Here is a 22,281-nt window from a genome sequence, read left to right on the forward strand (position 1 = left end):
TACCATAACTTGGGAGCTAAACAACAGAAACTTATTTTCTCAAAATTCTGGAGGCTAAAAGTCCAAGATTAAGAGATCAACAGGTTTGATTTCTTCTGAGACTTCTTTCCTTGGCTTGTGGATGGCTATCTTCTCCCTGTGTCTTCATACGGTCTTCTCTATGTGTCTGTGTCTAAATTTCCTTTTCTTATAAGGATACCAGTTAGATTGGATTAGGGCCCACTCTAATAACCTCATTTCAACCTAATTATCTCTTTAAAGACCCTGTTTTCAAATACAGTTACATTCTTACATTGAGAGGTACTAGAGGTTAGGACTTCAAGATATGAATTTTTATGGGACCCAATTCAGCCCATAACAGAAGCCATTGAGGGATTTTAAATAAGGGCATAAACAGATTTGTACTTCAGAAACATTACTGGTCATAAGTGTGAAGGATGGATTGAAGGAGGACAAGATCAGAGACATGAAATCTTGTTAGGAGGCTTTCGTAATTGTCCAGGCAAGAGATGATAAGGGTCTAAATTAGAGAGCCTACTCGTTGCTAACCTGGCTACAGACTGCTGCCTGGTTAGAATATGTCACCTCTGGATAGAGTGGCCTATAAATAGGTGGTGACTCTTCTCACTAGGACAACTTTTGCTATATAAAATGTTTATGCACATTTCGTTTAAAGGAGAAAGGTAGGTGGAATGAGGCAGTAAGAAGTTCCATGAAGGTTTTTAACCACATCATGGTTTTTAGAAAGCCCCATAATTCGGGGTTGTGTTCCTTTACTTGCCATTGTTCCTATTCCTACTCTTGTTATGGAGGTTTGTTTTTGCTTTGGTAGAAAGATCATAAATTATGGAGTTGTAGCCTACTTGGAGCCTTAATTCTGGTGAGGCGTAATTACTAGGTGAGTAACCTTGGGAAGGGCTTCCCAAGTGACTCAGTGGGTAAAAAATCTGCCTGCCAGTGCAGGAGACACAAGAGATGTGGGTTCAGTCCCTGGGTCAGGAAGGTCCCCTGGAGGAGGGCATGGCGACCCAGTCCAGTATTCTTGCCTGGAGAATCCTATAAACAGAGGAGCCTGGGGAGCTACAGTCCATAGGGTTGCAGAGTCAAACATGACTGAGTACGCACACATGCAACTTTGGGAAAGTCATTTTATCTCTCTGAACTTCAGGGTTTTTTATGTGAAATGGGATGCTAATAATAATAATAATCTACCTCACAGGTTTGTTGAAAGAATTAAATGAAATAATGAATGAAAAGTATTTCGTAGAAAGTGGTGTACTTGTTAGTTATGCTCCTTGGTATTCCCATAGGATATCTGTAGGTGGGAGTGGGAAGCAGATATCCTTTACAGAGGATTTGATGACTATGATTTATTGAATTACCTGCCAGGAGCCCTAGATGTGAGCCCTAGAGTATCTCTTTCTTCCAGAAGGGGATCCCCAGGCCACAGGCATCGGTTGGCTGGCAGTTGTGTCAACATTTGAGAAAAATATGACTTCTCTGGGCTATTTGGATCTGAAATTACAGTAATTTCCTGATTACCAGGAAAGAAAAAAATGCAATTTGATTTCAGTAAATGCTAGAATTTAGGGGGCATGTTTAATATCATTAAAACAAAGGAGAAGATAGACAAAGGCAGAGAAAAAAGCGGTGAGAGCGACAAGAGGGAATAGAAAAACAAAATCAGAAAAGAAACAAGGAATGAAAAAAACAAAGACTTCCAAAATGTCTCCTATTTCAGACTTCTTATTTATGTCTCATTTCTTTAAGTATAAGAACCTCAAGGGAAAGGAGAAAAACTGTTCTTTTTAATATTTATGTATATGTCTGGACAGTGTCAACTCATTATTAATATTGTTGTCAGCAAGAAATGATTACTGGAAATATTGACTTGGGTCTGTTATTACATATAGTAACTAGTATTTCTGTGAATTATATATCTCAGTCAGCACAAAGATTCTATTTAACTTTTTTAAAAAATGATTTAGTTGATCAAACATTTAATTCTTCTTAAAACCATGCCTCAGGGGGGAATGTTTCTTCAAAGAAGCCTGACATGTTTTCATATGAGGAAACATTTTCTTAAACTTGAAACTGCACACTAACACTATTCCTTGATAAAAAAAACAAGGAATACTGACAAGGATAATACTAAGAATAGAATACTAACAAAATTCTTTTATAAATAAACTGGAAAATATGGCAAGAATTGGTCCCCAGATGAGACCAGAAATCAATGATTCCTTCATTTTACAGACATATAGGACAGGAGGTTTTTGTCAAGTGCTAGGTGAAGAGTGAGTGAATAAAACATAGAGCCTGCCCTCTTGAACTTACAGTCATGTGGGTGAGTTAGTAAATAAATACATAAATAAATATACACTTGACATATAATTACAAATTGTGAGAACTTTTATGGAGGAAAAGAACAAGTTGCTATGAATGAGAGTAACAGAGTAACGAGAATAATCTCCACATCTAAAGAACACTTTAGATTTGGGTTGCTAAAGAAATGACACTGAAACCTGAAAGATGAGTAGGAATTAGTCCTAAGAAGAATGGGAAGAAACTAATCTAGGCAAAGGAAACATCATGTTTTAGTCCTGAAAGAGGAAAGAGTTCATCATTGAGTTCATCAAAGCAGGCTCATGTAGCCAATCTCAGGTAAAGCTCAGTAAAAAAAAAAAATCTTTTTGGATTTATCCTGTGAAAAATTTGGCTTAAAACTCAACATTCGGAAAACTAAGATCACAGCATCCAGTCCCATCACTTCATGGTGAATAGATAGGGGAACAATGGAAAGTGAGAGACTATTTTCTTGGGCTCCAAAATCACTGCAGATAGTGACTGCAGCCATGAAATTAAAAGACGCTTGCTCCTTGGAAGAAAAGCTATGATCAACCCAGACAGCATATTAAAAAGCAGAGACATTACTTTGCCAACAAAAGTCTTTCTAGTCAAAGCTATGGTTTTTCCAGTAGTCATGTATGGATGTGAGAGTTGGACGGTGAAGAAAGCTGAGCGCCGAAGAATTGATGCTTTTGAACTGTGGTGTTGGAGAAGACTCTTGAGAGTCCCTTGGACTGCAAGAATATCAAACCAGTCAATCCTAAAGAAAGTCAGTCCTAAATATTCATTGGAAGGACTGATGCTGAAGCTGAAACTCCAATACTTTGGCCACCTGATGTGAAGAACTGACTCATTGGAAAAGACCCCGATGCTGGGAAAGATTGAAGGCAGGAGGAGAAGGGAATGACAGAGGATGAGATGGCTGGATGGCATCACCGACTCAATGGACATGAGTTTGAGCTAGCTCTGGGAGTTGGTGATGGTCAGGGAAGCCTGGCGTGCTTCAGTCCATGGGGTCACAAAGAGTCGGACATGACTGAGCAACTGAACTGACTGATTGATTTCTCCTGTCCTTATAGTTAATAGGGACCACAGACACTTACTAAGTTGTGCCTTGGGTATGGTCAAGGCTAAAATAACTGCTAACAGTTGAAACTCATGAGATCATGGCTAATCTGTCCCTGGTGAGGACAAGAGATTCGGGGGATGGAGGAGAATCTAACCTAGGGATCTAGTGTAAACTTTATTTATTATAACATTATAGATGGACTAGTTAAAAATTAGGTGTTGATTCTTCTTGACATTCCACCATAGTTTTTTTTTTTTAATTATGTGAATTTCCCTGGTGGTCTGGTGACCTGTGTGGTTCCTATGTTCCCTATTTCTGTTATTGCTATTCCTCCTCTTCCTCACTACCCTGATGACAATTTCCCAGGCCAGGCACCTTGGAGCCATCTTTGACTCTTCTGTCACTTACCAGGAACAATAGATTACACATCTGCAGTGTCTCTCCAATGAGGCAATGAGTTGCCTCTGATCCATTCTCATGGCCACTGACTATGCCCCGGCTCTCCTGCTCAGTTCCTTGACTCCAGCCTCATCCAACTTAATCCATTCTTCAGGTTACTGCCATATTAATCTTCCTTTGAGTACTGTTCTAATTCTGCCCCTTTCTTAGCTCTGACCATTTGTTCTGTAAAAAAAAAAAAAAAGCCCATAAAACTCATTTACCCTTAAGGGTCAGAAAGTGTGATCTTTAAGATTACCTCAACCTTTGTTCTTGTTCAGTCTAGAGTACTTCTTCTCCTGTCTCCTACTCAATGTTTGGCCATTCCAATCCAACAGTCTTCCAGTCCTTTAAGCCATTCTTTTACTAATTAATTCATTTAATAAATATTTATTGAATGTTTATTACATGTCAGGAACTGTGCTAGGCACCCAAGATACACAGTGAGCAAGATAGATACAGTCCTTGCCCTTGTGGAGCCCACTTTCTCACAAAGGGATGGTAAAGGTTCAACCAAAGAAATATAATAAGCCAGAATAAAACAGGCACATTTTCCTTATAGCAGTTTAAATAAGTTCTTCAGACCCTTCAAGCTGAAAAACTACATTTGAAACTAAATTGGGAAGCTAGTGGGTCAAAAGTTACTCATCATCAGTATAGTATAAGGTAGTAGAGAGAAATAAGGTTGGAGAGGTTAAAACCAGTTCATGGAGGGCCTTGAATACCAGGCTAATGAGTTTTAAACAGTTGATAGACAATGAGAAGGCATTCACTTTTTCTATTCCCTTTTTAAAATTCAAATTCTAGTTTGGTGCATGATACAGGGTGCTTGGGGCTGGTACATAGGGATGACCCAGATGGATGGGATGAGGAGAGAAGGGGAGGGGGGATTCTGGAAGGGGAACACATGTACACCCATGGCAGATTCATGTCAATGTATGGCAAAACCAATACAATATTGTAAAGTAAAAAACAGATAAATAAATTTTTGTTTTAAAAAAGAAAATGATTATGGAAACATGAATGGGGGGTTGATCCAGAGAAGAATCAGTCAACAGTTGGGAGGTCTGTTAATGGATGGGTGGGTAAGGAGTATTGGCAAGAGTTCAGCTCAGTTCAGTCGCTCAGTCGTGTCTGACTCTTTGCGACCCCATGAATTGCAGCACGCCAGGCCTCTCTGTCCATCACCAACTCCCGGAGTCTACCCAAACCCATGTCCATCGAGTCGGTGATGTCATCCAACCATCTCATCCTCTGTCATCCCCTTCTCCTCCTGCCCCCAATCCTACCCAGCATTAGGGTCCTTTCCAATGAGTCAACCCTTCTCATGAGGTGGCCAAAGTATTGGAGTTTCAGCTTCAACATCAGACCTTCCAATGAACACCCAGGATTGATCTCCTTTAGGATGGATTGATTGGATCTCCTTGCAGTCCAAGGGACTCTCAAGAGTCTTCTCCAACACCACAGTTCAAAAGCATCAATTCTTCGGCGCTCAGCTTTCTTCACCGTCCAACTCTCACATCCATACATGACCACTGGAAAAACCGTAGCCTTGACTAGACGGACTTTTGTTGGCAAAGTAATGTCTCTGCTTTTAAATATGCTATCTAGGTGACCAGGTCTTTGATCCTGGATCAGAGGTTGCAAACTGGTAGTTCCTAGGCCATAGTCAACCTTAAAATATGTTTTATTTGCTCCCATAGTGCTATTTTAAAAAACTGAGCCAATACTTTAAAAAAAAAAATCCAAATTTCTTGCTTCTCTTGAAAAAAAATCAGTAGATTTGTTCAATTTGGCCACATTCCCATGTGGTAGTGATCAGCTAAAGCTGAGTAGCCACTGCCCCTTCAGATGGGCAGGGCTTTTCTCTCTACCTTGTCTCCATGACTTCCCATCTTTATCTAACAGCATCAGCTGACATTTATCATTGTACTTGCAATGTTGTTTTTCTTATGGTGAAGAAATATTTTTCTGTACCTATGTTTTGATTAAAGGTGGGAAAACAAACCACAGAGACAGTGTGTTTCCAAGAAAAATAGAGAAAGTCTATTTCCTAACAATTAAAAAACTAGTCTGACAAATGTAAAAAAGTAAATAAATAAAATTCAAATTCTAGAGAACTGCCAACTCTCTTCATGCTCAGCCTTCCTTAAAAAAACTGGAGAAGGTTGATGAATTGACTAATGACCTAAACTTGAGGCTGTTTCTTTTAATATTTGCATTTAACCAGTTTTTGTAACTTTACACATTTTTTCCCCTTAATAGTGAGATCAGAGGCAAAAGAAATGTCAGAAATCATAAAGACAAGCCATAAAGCTCCATATTCACCTTCTTCCCAGGCAGACCAAACTGGAACCTAACCACTGGAGTTAGAGGAACTTGTGCCCTTATAGTCTTCTCTGTATCTGTTGGCCCTTTCTGCTTTCTCTGGATTGAACCCCTCCTTCAGGCCCCTTCCAGTCACTCCTCTGAGAAGAAAGCCCAGGAAAATCTCTCCCTCGGTCTTCACATGCCCTTTCCTCCCTCTGCTCTTTTAATTAACATTTAATGACATGTACAAACCATAATCCTTCTTAACTGACACTCTATGACAGTATCTCTTTGCCTCCTAAATTACCTAGGCAATAGCAAGAAGATTTTTGAAAGAACCATATTGGAATTAGTCCTTTTTCCTTATAACAAGTGGTACTGAAATTTTCACTCAGTTGTGTCTGACTCTTTGTGACCCCAGGGACTGTAGCCCACCAGGTTCCTCTGTCCATGGAATTCTCCAGGCAAGAATACTGGAATGAGTAGCCATTTCCTTCTCTAGGGGATCTTCCCTACCCAGAAATCAAACACGGGTCTGTTGCATTACAGGTAGATTCTTTACCATCTGAGCCACCAGGGAAGCTCCATTGTATTGTTGAACCTATAGACAATTAATTATGAACACAGTCATATTATTTCAGTTTGGCATGGGTTTACAACACATCATGCTTTTATGGTTATTTCCAAACAACTTCCTGTCTCCTTTCAGTCCATACCAGGACTCCCACATACAATTCTTCTGGTCATGGTAGAAGTTGCACTTCCGCAAACCATGTTCCTTTGGTATACCTAACATCTGAGTTTAAAATGCACTCTTAAGATCCTCTTGAACCTGAAATACTAAGGTGCCACCTTGAAATCTGCCTGAAAACATGTCCAAACTAGCCCTTTTCCTTCCCTGTCATACAACTTGTCACATATGTTCTCACCATGTGTTAGCCATTCAGTGGTGTCCAACTCTTTGCTACCCCATGGACCACAACCTGCCAGGCTCCTCTATCCACGGAATTCTCCAGGCAGGAATACCGGAGTGGGTTGCCATTCCCTCCTCCAGTGGGTTTTCACCATATTTAGTCCCTTTTCAAGTCTTCTTTACAACTTTTTCTAGAAATGCCCCTTCATATCACAGGAAGCACAGAGCTATATATATTTTATTGTTCTTATAGTCACCTCTATTCAAATATTAGGATAAACTGCAAGTTAGGACAGTAACCTAAAACCCAGTTGTATTTTGATTATCTTAACCTTAGACTAGAATTAGCCACAACCCGTACACAAATCATGAACGATTGGGAGAATGAGGTTGTTCTAGCACTAGAGGTAGTAGTAGAAAGAATGGAATTGTGTCACCTATTCCTAATGTAGGCTTCTTTTGCTAAAACTACATCAAAACATGTGTCAAGAGTACTCAGAGCATGATTGTTCTGGAACTGACAGCAGGTCTACACTTTGTCACTCTGGGCAGCTCACATCTGGGAATTATCATTGGAAAAATGTCTTTATGCTCTCCCTCTTCTTTCTCACAGACATCTGCTTTGGAGGGGAGATTTGGATGGAGTAAAATTTCTAAGTGAGTAGGGGAAGGCCTGGAGACAAAGAACTTCAAAGTGCAGACCATATTCTTTCTCCTGATGTATTAGATTCTACAAGATTTAAACTTTTTCCTTTCTCGAAGCTGGTACCAGTTTTCTCCCTTGTAGAAAAGCTGCTGCTCTTTAAAGGGATGTAGAAATTCACTTTGACTGGAAAACATCTAAGGAGAGAACAGCTGGTCCTCAAGGTTGGAAGAACATTTGTCAGATGTTCTTATGCTTCCTATGGGGTAACTCTGAGCTGTTGACAACTTCCTTTTTCTTCCTGAAGCTGAGTCAGTCAGGCATTAAAGAACAAACAGTCCCCAAAACGTCCACCCAAAGAAGTCTCAATATAAAGTTTGGGTTTTTCTTAGTTTCTAAGCTGTTGTGGCTTTTCTTCCCTCCTCAGGCTTGCTGGAATCTGACCACTCTGGTGTTAAATGTAGTGGATGAAATATAGGGTAACTTGGAGCTTCTACTATTAAACTCTTTTTAAAAATGTTCTAGGGTTGATTAACTTCTCTTTTAGGAAAAAAAGAAGGCTCTGAAAGAGTATGTTGATTTAAAAGGTTTACTTATCATATTCTAGAAATAGTTTACATTTTTCCATACTCTCTTCCTTTAGTAAGAAGTTCAAAATTAAGGAATCAATGCACTCATATTTGTTAATAAAATGATATCTGGCAAGTTACCAAAAAATGTAGATTTAAGAGTAGTGTTTTAATTGCAAATACTCTTCAGAGGTATAAGAAAAATCTTTTCTTCTTCTGACGCAAATAGTGAGACATGAGAATGAAAGTGATCACTTTTGAAAGAAAGATTAGAATTAATAAGAGCATCACGTTTAGATTAAGAGGTTAAGTGTTTTATGGCTAGAACAAGGTTAGCACCAGTCAGTATAACCAGGGTATGGACTCCAGAACAGAGGAGCCATTTATTTATGAATCATGCAAAGAAGGAGGAACATGACCCATGATGAGGAGAAAAAACAATAGGAACAAATCAAGAATTACACAGAAGATATAATTGTAGATAAAAATATTAAAACAGTTGCTATAACTGTATTCCATATGTTCACGAAGCTATAGGAAAGGCTGAAAATGTTAAGTAGAGATATGGAAGATATTTAACAAGACTTAACTCTAACTTCTAGAGATGAAAATAAACTATTGGATATGAAAAATACATTGGATGGGATTAGCAGCAGTTATATAATACGGAAGAAAAGACTAAAGTACTTGAAGATATAGTAGTAGAAACAATCCAAAGTGAAGCACATAGAGAAAAAAGACTTACAAATAAAACAGAGTATAAGTTGGACAACTTCAGGTGACCTAATATATGTATAATTGGAATCCTCAAAGGAGAAGGGAGGGTATAGAAAAAATATTTAAAGATGTAATGACTGAAAATTTTTCAAATTTGATGACAAGTATAAAACTACAGATCCAAAAAGCTTAAAACTCCTTGAAACAAGAAGCACGAAGAAAACTCTATCAAGGCACATCATAATCAAATTTCTTACAGCTTAGATAAACAGAAAATCTTAATCCCTATTCTTCATCTCCACTGCCTTAGGTTTGGTCCTGTTATGTCTTAGCTGGATATTTACAATAGCCTGAGATCAGTCCTGGGTGTTTATTTGAAGGACTGATGTTGAAGCTGAAACTCCAATACTTTGGCCACCTGATGCAAAGAGCTGACTCATTTGAAAAGACCCTGATGCTGGGAAAGATTGAGGGCGGGAGGAGAAGGGGATGACAGAGGATGAGATGGTTGGACGGCATTACCGACTCAATGGACATGAGTTTGGGTAGACTCTGGGAGTTGGTGATGGACAGGGAGGCCTGGCGTGCTGCGGTTCATGGGGTTGCAAAGAGTCAGACACAACTGAGCAACTGAACTGAACTGAACTGAATCTCCTTACCTCTGACTTATTTCCCCTCCAGTCTTCTTTTTACCACTATGAGAGAATAGAGTTCTTGACTGCTCACTGAATAAAATCCAAATCTCTTAGCATGGCATATCCAATCCTTTCTCCTTTCTCCAACCTCAATACCTCCCCTCACTCACGGCTATTCACATCTTCTAGCCACATGGAACTATTTGTGGAAAGAGTTGTCTTCTCTCTGGCCTCTGTGCCATACATGTGCTGTTGCCTTAGTCCTTCCTTTCCTTGGCTTATTAATCTGTGGTTCCCACTAATTTCTAAGTCTTTGGAAGGCAGGGACTATCTTTCCTCTCTACAGTGCTTTCTGCATAGCTCAATACTTATTTTCAAGTGAGTGAAATTTTCATTTAAAATTATTTTTATTGTGTAACAGCCCAACGGTCTGAGAAATCTTTTGTCATACATTTGTACATTGAGATTGAAGAGAAACTGTACTTTCAGAAGCCAGAAAAGATTCTCAGCACAAGGTATTGCTGGATGTTGATACATTTGTCTTTGGCTTCATTTAATTTTTAGCTTACTGATGCTAAAAATGAAACATTTCAATTGATGATTGTGCTTTAAAAGGCTATTAAAATGGTATCAGTTAGCACCAGTAATACTAAAATATCTGAAAATGGCTGTGTTTTCTGGATCTCTTAAATATGTGTTTTGTTTTTTTTTAATGAATGGGCATTTGACATGTCCCATTTCCACACATTAAAAAAGGGAGTTCTTTTGATAACTGCCAGAAAAGAAAATCCCTGAAAGTGTATATTTGTTGCTACAAATAATCAGGGACATTTTTCACACATATTCAGAGACTGCATAGGTATTACAGCCTACATGCAGAAACCAGTGGCCCATTCACTGCCACTGGGCTTGTAGAACATGCCCAGGTGGCTGGAGAAGGCACAGACTAGAGCTTTATAAATTAATAATGTTTAAGACCAACTGTGTTGAGGCTGATTTCATTAAATTGTATTTAAACTGATTGGATTGAAATTCATAAAAAAAGTTCCATTAGTGAGTTCCCAGGCAATGGCACCCCACTCCGGTACTCTTGCCTGGAGAATCCCATGGATGGAGGAGCCTGGTAGGCTGCAGTCCATGGGGTTGCTACGAGTCGGACACGACTGAGCGATTTCACTTTCACTTTTCATTTTCATGCATTGGAGAAGGAAATGGCAACCCACTCCAGTGTTCTTGCCTGGAGAATCCCAGGGACGGGGGAGCCTGGTGGGCTGCCGTCTATGGGGTCACACAGAGTCGGACACGGCTGAAGCGACTTAGCAGTAGCAGCAGCAGTCAAGCAGTGACTCTGAGGTGGGATTGGGGAAGGCCTTTATGAAGACATATTGTTGTTTTCAAGGGAAAGTCATTGACCCTTGAAAACTACAAACTATCCACGCTGAATGTGATTGTGTGGAAGGATTTTCTCTGATGGGAATGTGCTACACATGGAGATCCATTAGTAGTGGCAGCAACTAAGATATTAACATCAAATTATATTATTGGCCATGTAAAGGGTATTATAAGAGGACCCAACTTTATCTGGAAATGTCTGATAGGCGGTGGAAGATATGTATCTTGAGAGAGATCTCAAGTTCTGGAGATACTAATTGAAGAGTCATCAATTTGTATATGGGAACTGAAGCACTGAGAAGTGGGTGAGATCACTCAAAGAGAATGTATGAAGCTGGAAAAGAGTGAAGTCATTATCATCATCATCCAGCCATTTATTGAATGAGTCACTGTATGCCAGACATAGTGCCAAGCACTTTCTATGCATTATCTCATCTAATCTTCACAAAAAGCCTACAGGTTTCGGTGTTCTGGAGCCTTTACCAGTGCTAACATTTAGGATGTTTGGCAGCTGAGGCTTCTGTATCAAGTGGGTCTGAAAAGGAGCCATCAGAGAAAGAGAACTAGTAGGGGGTGATGTCATAGAAATCAGCAGGATAGCGTCTTGAGAAGAGAGAGGTCAGCAGTGCCACATGCTGCAAAGATGCCAAGGAAAACCCAGAGTAAAAAGGAGCTACTGGCTTCAGAGGTTGAAGGTGACCTTCTAGAAAGCATTTTCAAAAGAGTGGTGAGATACCAAAGAACAAATTGGAGTCAGTTGAACTGAGGTGGATGAACCTAGAGCATGTTATATGCAGTGAAGTAAGTCAGAAAGAGGAAAACAAATACCCTATATCAACACATATGTATGGAATCTAGAAAATAGTACTGATGAACATATTTGCGGGGCAGGAATAGGGATGCAGATGTAGAGAACGGACTTATGGACACAGCAGGGGAAGGAGAGGGTGAGATAAATTGAGAGAAGAATTGACATATATACACTACATGTGTAAAATAGATAACTAGTGGGAGGTTGTAGTATAGCACAGGGAGCTCAGCTCAGTGCTCTGTGATGACCTAGAAGTGTGGGATGGGGGGGGATGGGAGAGAAGCTCAAGAGGGAGAGGATATATGTATACACATAACTGATTTACGTTGTTGTATGGCAGAAACCAACATAACATTGTAAAGCAATTATCCTCTAATTAAAAATAAATAAACAACAGCAAAAAGAATGGTGAGGGAGGGATAAGAGACATATTACAAAGGTTTGAGGAAAGAATGGGATGTGTAGAGGAGAGGCAATTAGAAGGAGAAGGTTGGGCTGGAAAGGGAAATAGAGTGGACCCTAAGAGGAGAGGTGAGGACACCCCAAAAAGATATCCTTTTCATTATAGGGGACTGGAATGCGAAAGTAGAAAGTCAGGAAACACCTGGAGTAACAGGCAAATTTGGCCTTGGAGTACAGAATGATGCAGGGCAAAGGCTAATAGAGTTCTGCCAAGAGAACGCACTGGTCATAGCAAACAACCTCTTCCAACAACACAAGAGAAGACTCTACACATTGACATCACCAGATGGTCAACACCGAAATCAGATTGATTATATTCTTTGCAGCCAAAGATGGAGAAGCTCTATACAGTCAGCAAAAACAAGACCGGGAGCGGACTGTGGCTCAGATCATGAACTCCTTATTGCCAAATTCAGACATAAATTGAAGAAAGTAGGAAAACCACTAGTCCATTCAGGTATGACCTAGATCAAATCCCTTATGAGTATACAGTAGAAGTGACAAATAGATTTAAGGGACTAGATCTGATAGACAGAGTGCCTGATGAACTATGGATAGAGGTTCGTGACATTGTACAGGAGACAGAGATCAAGACCATCCCCATAGAAAAGAAATGCAAAAAAGCAAAATGGCTGTCTGAGGAGGCCTTACAGATAGCTGGGAAGAGAAGAGAAGCGAAAAACAAAGGAGAAAGGGAAAGATATTCCCATCTGAATGCAGAGTTCCAAAGAATAGCAAGGAGAGATAAGAAAGCCTTCCTCAGCAACCAGTGCAAAGAAATAGAGGAAAACAGAATGGGAAAGACTAGAGATCTCTTCAAGAAAATTAGACATACCAAGGGAACATTTCAATATGCAAAGATGGGCTCAATAAAGGACAGAAATGGTATGGACCTAACAGAAGCAGAAGATATTAAGAAGAGGTGGCAAGAATACACAGAAGAACTGTTCAAAAAAGATCTTCACGACCCAGATAATCACGATGGTGTGATCACTCACCTAGAGCCAGACATCCTGGAATGTGAAGTCAAATGGGCCTTAGAAAGCATCACTATCAACAAAGCTAGTGGAGGTGATGGAATTCCAGTTGAGCTATTTCAAATCCTGAAAGATGATGCTGTTAAAGTGCTGCACTCGATATGCCAACAAATTTGGAAAACTCAGCAGTGGCCACAGGACTGGAAAAGCTCAGTTTTCATTCCAATCCCAAAGAAAGGCAATGCCAAAGAATGCTCAAACTACTGCACAATTGCACTCATCTCACACGCTAGTAAAGTAATGCTCAAAATTCTCCAAGCCAGGCTTCAGCAATACGTGAACTGTGAACTTCCAGATGTTCAAGCTGGTTTTAGAAAAGGCAGAGGAACCAGAGATCAAATTGCCAATATCCGCTGGATCATCGAAAAAGCAAGAGAGTTCCAGAAAAACATCTATTTCTGCTTTATTGACTATGCCAAAGCCTTTGACTGCGTGGATCACAATAAACTGTGGAAAATTCTGAAAGAGATGGGAATACCAGACCATCTGACCTGTCTCTTGAGAAACCTGTATGCAGGTCAGGAAGCAACAGTTAGAACTGGACATGGAACAACAGACTGGTTCCAAATCGGAAAAGGAGTACGTCAAGGCTGTATATTGTCACCCTGCTTATTTAACTTCTATGCAGAGTACATCATGAGAAACGCTGGGCTGGAAGAAACACAAGCTGGAATCAAGATTGCCAGGAGAAATATCAATAATCTCAGATATGCAGATGACACCACCCTTATGGCAGAAAGTGAAGAAGAACTAAAGAGCCGCTTCATGAAAGTGAAAGAGGAGAGTGAAAAAGTTGACTTCAAGCCCAACGTTCAGAAAACTAAGATCATGGCATCTGGCCCCATCACTTCATGGGAAATAGATGGGGAAACAGTGGAAACAGTGTCGCACTTTATTTTGGGGGGCTCCAAAATCACTGCTGATGGTGATTGCAGCCATGAAATTAAAAGACGCTTACTCCTTGGAAGGAAGGTTATAGCCAACCTAGATAGCATATTTAAAAGCAGAGACATTACTTTGCCAACAAAAGTCCGTCTAGTCAAAGCTATGGTTTTTCCATTGGTCATGTATGGATGTGAGAGTTGGACGGTGAAGAAAGCTGAGCACCGAAGAATTGATGCTTTTGAACTGTGGTGTTGGAGAAGACTCTTGAGAGTTCCTTGGACTGCAAGGAGATCCAGTCAATCCATCCAAAAGGAGATCAATCCTGAATGTTCATTGGAAGGACTAATGTTGAAGTTGAAACTCCAATACTTTGGCCCACCTCATGCGAAGAGTTGACTCATTGGAAAAGACCCTAATGCTGGGAAGGATTGGGGGCAGGAGGAGAAGGGGACGACAGAGGATGAGATGGTTGGATGGCATCATTGACTCTATGGACATGGGTTTGGGTAAACTCCGGGAGTTGGTGATGGACAGGGAGGCCTGGCATGCTTCAATTCATGGAGTCGCAAAGAGTCGGACACGACTGAGCGACTGAACTGAACTAAGAGGAGAGTGTTAGGGGGAGGGAGAAAAGAAGAAATAGAAAAGACAAGACTAAGAACCTAGCCAAGGTATACTATTTCCAGAAAGAAGGTAAATATAGAAGAGAGAGAAAAGATGGGCAAGAAGTTATGATTAAAAGGTCTAATGGAAGGGTGAGCTTTGAACAAGATTCAACGGGTTTCTTCTTATAGTGAGACTGAATGAAAGGAGAAATAGAAGGTATAGAAAGAGGTCATGAGAGTTTACTACTGGGGGGTTCTGTTTTGTTCTGAAAAGTAGGAGGCAAAATCATGTGCTTCAATTTACGTTGACAGGGGTCTTGAAGAAAGTGAGAAATGTTGTGGTATGGGGCACAACTACTGATGTTCAAAATGATGTACTCTAATCTTCTGAAGACTTTATCTGCTGAAGACTTTAAATCAGAGTTGAAAAACAGGAGAAGGCATATCCTAACAGGTCCTCCTCTTTTATAAAAAACCATGTTCCCAGACTCTCTAGGTAGATCCTTTCCTTGAATTTGGGGCATGTGGTTTTCCTTGTGGAAGGGAACTGAAAAAAGTAGTATGTAAGAGTGAAGGAAGGAGACAGAATGTGAAGAGTGCTAAAGAGGAGGTTATACACATTTCAGAAATGCACAGAATGTAATTAATATAGCCAAAACCCCTGTGTTTTCCTCAAACCCTAAGTGTGGACAGTGGATAGGATGCACTCTAAGTGTGTCCATTGACAAATTTCTTGGAAATTTAACTAGCTCTGGAGGATTGGGAGAGAGCTATAGCTAACAGTCATCTTTAGAGAGCAGTAGTGTTCCTTCCAGGGATGTCATTTTAAAATCAAAGCAAAATGTCTAATAACAAGTTAAGTGTCCTTAATGAAGAACATCTCCATTTCAAAGTATCGCTTGAAATGAAACAGACATTCTATTAGAGTGTTTCTCAGAGTGTGGTCTGAAGAACAACTGCATGGGGAGGGGGATGCTTAGAGGGTGGGAACAGGAGAGGATAGAAGAGATTAATGTTGCATTTTCTTGGATCCCACATCAGATCTGCTAAGTTAGAATCTCTGGGATGGGGCCTGAAACCTAAATATTTTACAGATGTTCCAGGTAATTTAAAAAATGTTTTACTATGGAAAACTTCAATCCAATACAAAACCATTACCATGCTTAATGATTCTTGGTTACACTAAAGATCTGTCTGTTTCAGTTGCTGGGAAATTATGAATTTATGCACACATTTCCATCCAAGGTTCCAAGGCTGTATGTATCTCACTGATACATCATTCCCCCAAAGTTTCACACGTTAGTGTTAACATTTTACACTAGTACAAACAATGGCAGATAGGTGTTTTAAATCGTGTATGGGTGTGGAATTTAATTTTTTGATACATATTGATACGTATGCGTAAAGTTTTTAATTTAGAAACACTCCTGTGTTAAAAATTCTTTTGGGTAGTGAAGTTTAATTCTTTTTATATTTATTTGGGATTTTTGCACTTATGTTCGTGAATAAGATTGGCCTGTAATTTTTCTTCTTCTGTTACTGTCCTTGTTGGATTTTAGCTTCAAGGGTATGGTAGTCTCATAAACTAGCACAATTTATCAACATGTTTTAGCAACTTTTTTTTTCACCATCACTTCTTATATCCGTCTCTTTCCTTCTTGGTTCATTTTTATTTTGTTTTGTTTTGTTGTTTTTTTAAACAAAAACTCTCTTAAAAAGTTGACTAGCTAATTCATTCAGTAAATATTGTTTGCTCACCTACTATGAAAAGCACAGTTTAGTTCTGACAGTACAGTGGTAAATCAGTTAAAGTATCACTTCCATTACTTTTCTTCTATTTATCTTTTGACTTCTTCTACTCATTTCTCTTTCACTCATTTCACTGAACAAAAATGACAACAACAAAGGAGTAAAAGCAAAATAAATACATTTAAAGAACTACAGAGATGTTGAACATTTACCATCAAAATAATCTTGCTGAAAGAGGAATGTACTCAAACCAATAAAAAAAATTAACCAAGTTTCCATCAATGGGTGAATGGATAAAGAAATTGTGATAAACACACATTGTTGTTATTGTTCAGTTGCTAAGTTGTGTCCAGCTCTTTTGCGACCGCATGGATTGCAGCCCGCCAGGCTCCTCTGTCCATGGGATTTCCCAGGCAAGAATAGTGGAGTGGGTTGCCATTTCCTTCTCCAGGGGATCTCCCTAGCCTGGGGATTGAACCTGCATCTCCTGCATTATAGGCAGATTCTTTACCACTGAGCCACCAGGGAAGCACACACACGAAAATATTGTTTAGCCATAAAAAAGAATGAAATCTTGCCATTTTGTGATAACATGGGTAGACATCAAGGGCATTAAGCTAAATGAAATAAGTCAGACAGAGAAAAACAAATACCTTATGATCTCTCTTATATGTGGGATCTAAAAGCAACAATAAGAAGCTCATACATACAGAGAACAGACTGGTGTTTGCCAAAGCTGGGGGGTGGGGGTAAGAGAAATGGGTGAAACAAGTCAAAAGAAATAGAAGAAAAGTAATGAAAGTGATACTTTAACTGATTTACCACTGTACTGTCAGAACTAAACTGTGCTTTTCATAGTAGGTGAGCAAACAATGTCTGCTGAATGAATTAGCTAGTCAACTCTTGGTTTAAAACAACAACAAAACAAAGTAAAAATGAACCAAGAAGGAAACGGGGATATAAGAAGCAATGGTGAAAAAAGAAGTTGCTAAAACAAGTTGATAAATTGTGCTAGTTTATGAGACTACCTACCATACCCTTGAAGCTAAAATCCAACAAGGACAGTAACAGAAGAAAAATTACAGGCCAATCTTACGAACATAGGTGCAAAAATCACAAATTAAATATAAAAAGAATCAAATTTCACTACCAAAAAGAATTTTTTATCACAGGACTGTTTCTACATTAAAAAATTTACTGCATATGTGTCAATATATATCAAAAAATTAAATTCCACACCCATCCACAACTTAAAACACCTATCTGCCATTGTTTATACTAGTGTAAAATGTTAACACTAACGTGTGAAACTTTGGGGGAATAATATATCAGCAAGATACATACAGCCTTGGAACCTTGGATGGAAATGTGTGCATAAGTTCATAATTTCCCAGCAACTGAAATAGATCTTTAGTGTAACCAAGAATTATTAAGCATGATAATGGTTTTGTATTGGATTGAAGTTTTCCATAGTAAAACATTTTTTAAATTACTTGGAACATCTGTAAAATATTTAGGTTTCAGGCCCCATCCCAGAGATTCTAACTTAGCAGATCTGATGTGGGATCCAAGAAAATGCAACATTAATCTCTTCTATCCTCGCCTGTTCCCACCCTCTAAGCATCCCCTTCCCCATGCAGTTGTTCTTCAGACCACACTCTGAGAAACACTCTAATAGAATGTCTGTTTCATTTCACGTGATACTTTGAAATGGAGATGTTCTTCATTAAAGACACTTACTTTAACTCCTAAAGTATGGTTTATCTAGGTATGGCCTTTTAGGTTCACCCAGTCCATGGAGCCCTCTCAGTTCAGTTCAGTCGCTCAGTCATGTCCGACTCTTTGCCACCCCATGAATCGCAGCACACCAGGCCTCCCTGTCTATCACCAACTCCCGGAGTCTACCCAAACCCATGTCCATCGAGTCAGTGATGCCATCCAGCCATCTCATCCTCTGTCGTCCCCTTCTCCTCCTGCACCCAATCCTTCCCAGCATCAGGGTCTTTTCCAATGAGTCAACTCTTCACATGAGGTGGCCAAAGTATTGGAGTTTCAGCTTCAACATCAGTCCTTCCAATGAACACCCAGGACTGATCTCCTTTAGGATGGATTGATTGGATCTCCTTGCAGTCCAAGGAACTCTCAAGAGTCTTCTCCAACACCACAGTTGAAAAGCATCAATTCTTCGGCGCTCAGCTTTCTTTACCGTCCAACTCTCACATCCATACATGACCGCTGTCTCTGGATTCTATCAATTCTGAACCTCCTTTATGTTAATTTCTCAGTTCAATTGTCCTGAACTACATGGGTAGTATGAATATGAACCACGTGGCTAATTCAGTGCAAATGTGGAGACCTAGTTTCTCTCCAGTATCTGTTTTCTATCCATAGTCCTGATTCAGTTTAGTTCAGTTCAGTAGCTCAGTCACGTCCGACTTTTTGAGACCCCAAGGACCGCAGCATGCCAGGCCTCCCTGTTCATCACCGACTCCTGGAGTTTACCCAAACTCATGTCCATTGAGTTGGTGATGCCATCCAACCATCTCATCCTCTGTCATCACCTTCTCCTCCTGCCCTCAATCTTTCCCAGCATCAAGGTCTTTTTAAATAAGCCATAATTTCCTTGTGAACCTAAGGTATCAGAATAAAGAGATACAGGTGTGGCTACTTTGAAAAACAGTTTAGCAACTCCTCAAAATGTTAAATACACAGTTATCATATGAACCAACAACTCTATGCCTAGGTATCTACCCAAGAGAAGTGAAAACACACGCCCACACAAAAAATTGTACATGAATGTGCATAGGAACATTATTCATAATACTAAAAAAGTAGAAGCAACTCAGATTTCACCAACTGATAAATCGATATACAATGTGTAGTATATTTATATAATAGAATATTATTCTGCCATAGAAAGAAATAAGTACTGATTTATGCTAACACTGATGAATCTTGAAAATTATGGTAAGTTAAAGTATCCAGACATAAAGGCTATGTGCCATGTTGTATGATTTCATTTTTATGAAATATACAAAATAGACAAATCTACAGAGACCAAAAGTAGATTTAGTGATTGCCTACAGCTGAGGAGTGGACAGAAAGGTAAGGGGGATGAGAATGCTTGTTTATAGGTATGAAGTATTATTATCTTTTGGGGATGATAAAAATATTCTAAAACTAGATTATGGTGATTGTTGCAAAACCGTAGATATACTAAAAACCATTGAATTGCACACTTTAAACTGGTGAACCGTATGGTAGATAAATTATATCTCAACAAAGCTGTTAAACATAACAACTGTAGAATGAAAGCAGCCATGGACAAGATGAAAATGAATGAGCATGGCTGCATTCCAACAAAACTTTACGAAGAAAAAAAAAAAGGATGGTGGGCCAGATTTGACCTGTGGGCTGCAGTTTGCTAACACCTAAGCTACAGTGTGAAGAAGGAGCTTAAGTCATGGAGATATTGGAACCACTTGTAGGTCATACACTGGAATTTTAACACTACTGCAGGAGCTATCTGGTTTCAGCTCTGTCGTCAAGTTTTTCTTACTATTCTGACATTCATTTTTAGCACTGGAGATTTCTTGCTCTTGTTTTAGAATTCAACCATAGATTTTAAATGTATTTTTGTATTTTATCCATTATTTCCCTGTGCTTAGAAACGTGGAGGAGACTTCCTGCCTCAGTTTAGACTGTCACATTGACCAAAAGTTACATATATGCTAAGTCCCTGTCTCTTTCTCCAGTCTTACCTCTTATTACTCCTTTACTCTCTTAGTAAATTTTAGCCACACTGATTTCTTTTCTGCCTTAGGGCCTTTCAAATAGTTCTTTCCTCTGCCCCTAAATCTTCACTTGGCAGGCAACTTATCATCAAGTCAAATATCATTTAACCCTTCCTAAATACTCAATCTAATTTGTCCCTCCTCACCCCCACAGTCTATCTCACTACCTTGTTCTGTTTTCTTCCTAACAAAGTCATTAGGAGGAGAAGGAGACGACAGAGGATGAGATGGTTGGATGGCATCACTGACTTAATGGACATGAGTTTGAGCAAGCTCCAGGAGTTGGTGATGGACAGGGAAGCCTGGTGTGCTGCAGTCCATTGGGTTGCAAAAAGTCGGACACGACTTGAGCTACTGAACTGAACTGAGAGTCATTAGGTAGGTGATTTTGTCTCTGCCCAAGTTCTGAGTATGTACCTTTCTTTTGAGATTCTGTTCATGAGTGGGCAATGCTAACTGAGCCTCTGGCTTTCACCACAGTGTGTTCTGCTTTTGCTTCTGTTTGCCTATCGCTTGTGTTCAGTCCTGGTTCCTATGGCTTCTGAGACTTTTGGTACTGTGGATTCCTGGGTAATTGTTGTTATTGTTTGAGGGAAATGTCCCCATTTTTTGGTCCTTGAATATTTTTCCTCTTCTTGTTTTTGAGTAGAGCACAAAATTTAAAAAATATATATTGTATAAAAATTAGCTTGCTCCTTGGAAGAAAAGCTATGACAAACCTAGACAGCGGCCTCATGAACTGCAGCATGCCAGGTTTCCTTGTTCTTCACTATCTCCTGGAGTTTGCTTGAACCCATGCCCATTGAGTCAGTGATGCCATCCAACCATCTCATCCTCTTTCATCCCCTTCTCCTCCTGTCTTCAATCTTTCCCAGTATCAGGGTCCTTTCCAATGAGTCGGCTCTTCACATCAGGTGGCCAGAGTACTGGAGCTTCAGCTTCAGCATCAGTCCTTCTAAGGAATATTCAGGGTTGATTTCCTTTAGGATTGAATGGTTTGGTCTCCTTGATGTCCAAGGGACTCTCAAGAGTCTTCTCCAACACCATAGTTTGAAAGCACCACCTTCATCAAAAAGCTCTTTAGTTCCTCTTCACTTTCTGCCATTAAAGTGATATCATCTGCATATCTGAGATTGTTGATATTTCTCCCAGCAATCTTGATTCCAGCCTGTGAGCCATCCAGCCTGGCATTTCACATAATATTCTCTGCATATAAGTTAAATAATCAGGGTGACAGTATACAGCCTTGATGTACCCCTTTCCCAGTTCTGAACCAGTTTGTTGTTACATGTCCAGTTCTAACTGTTGCTTCTTGTCCTGAATACAGGTTTCTCAGGAGGCAGGTAAGGTGGTCTGGTATTCCCATCTCTTTAAGAATTTTCCACAGTTTGTTGTGATCCACACAGTCAAAGGCTTTAGCGTAGTCAACAAAGCAGAAGTAGATGGGTTTTTTTGGAATTCCCTTGCTTTTACTGTGATCCAGAGGATGTTGGCAATTTGATCTCTGCTTCCTCTGCCTTTTCTAAATCCAGTTTGAACATCTAGAACTTCTTGGTTCACGTGCTGCTGAAGCCTCACTTGAAGGATTTTGAGTATAATCGTACTAGCATGTGAAATGAATGCAATTGTATGGTAATTTGAATATTCTTTGGCATTAATTTTTTGGGGGATTGGAATGAAAACTGACTTTTCCAGTCCTGTGGCCACTGCTGAGTTTTCCAAATTTTCTGGCATACTGAGTGCAGCACTTCAACAGCATCATCTTTTAGGATATGAAATAGCTAAGCTGGAATTCCAGCACCTCCACTAGCTTTGTTCGCAGTAATGCTTCCTAAGGCCCACTTGACTTCACATTCCAGGATGTCTGGCTCTAGGTGAGTGACCCCACCATTGTGGTTATCCG

At 39.7% G+C, this 22,281-nt stretch overlaps 1 protein-coding gene across 7 annotated transcripts in view; it reads left to right on the plus strand.

Annotated features, from left to right (window-relative positions):
- The window catches only part of ASIP (agouti signaling protein), a 173,883-nt gene that overhangs the window by 33,578 nt on the left and 118,024 nt on the right, over positions 1-22,281 (plus strand). For 2 of the 7 annotated variants that reach the window (XR_014073876.1, XR_014073874.1), the window contains exon 3: positions 20,572-20,756. The exons of the other annotated variants lie outside the window; for them this stretch is intronic. The gene's annotated coding sequence lies outside the window, so the exon portion shown is untranslated. The remainder of the gene's footprint in view (positions 1-20,571; positions 20,757-22,281) is intronic. 7 annotated transcript variants of the gene reach the window in all.

The sequence above is a fragment of the Giraffa tippelskirchi genome, chromosome 13, assembly GCF_054371585.1.
Source record: "Giraffa tippelskirchi isolate mGirTip1 chromosome 13, T2T-mGirTip1v1.2.pri, whole genome shotgun sequence".
NCBI lineage: Eukaryota > Metazoa > Chordata > Mammalia > Artiodactyla > Giraffidae > Giraffa > Giraffa tippelskirchi.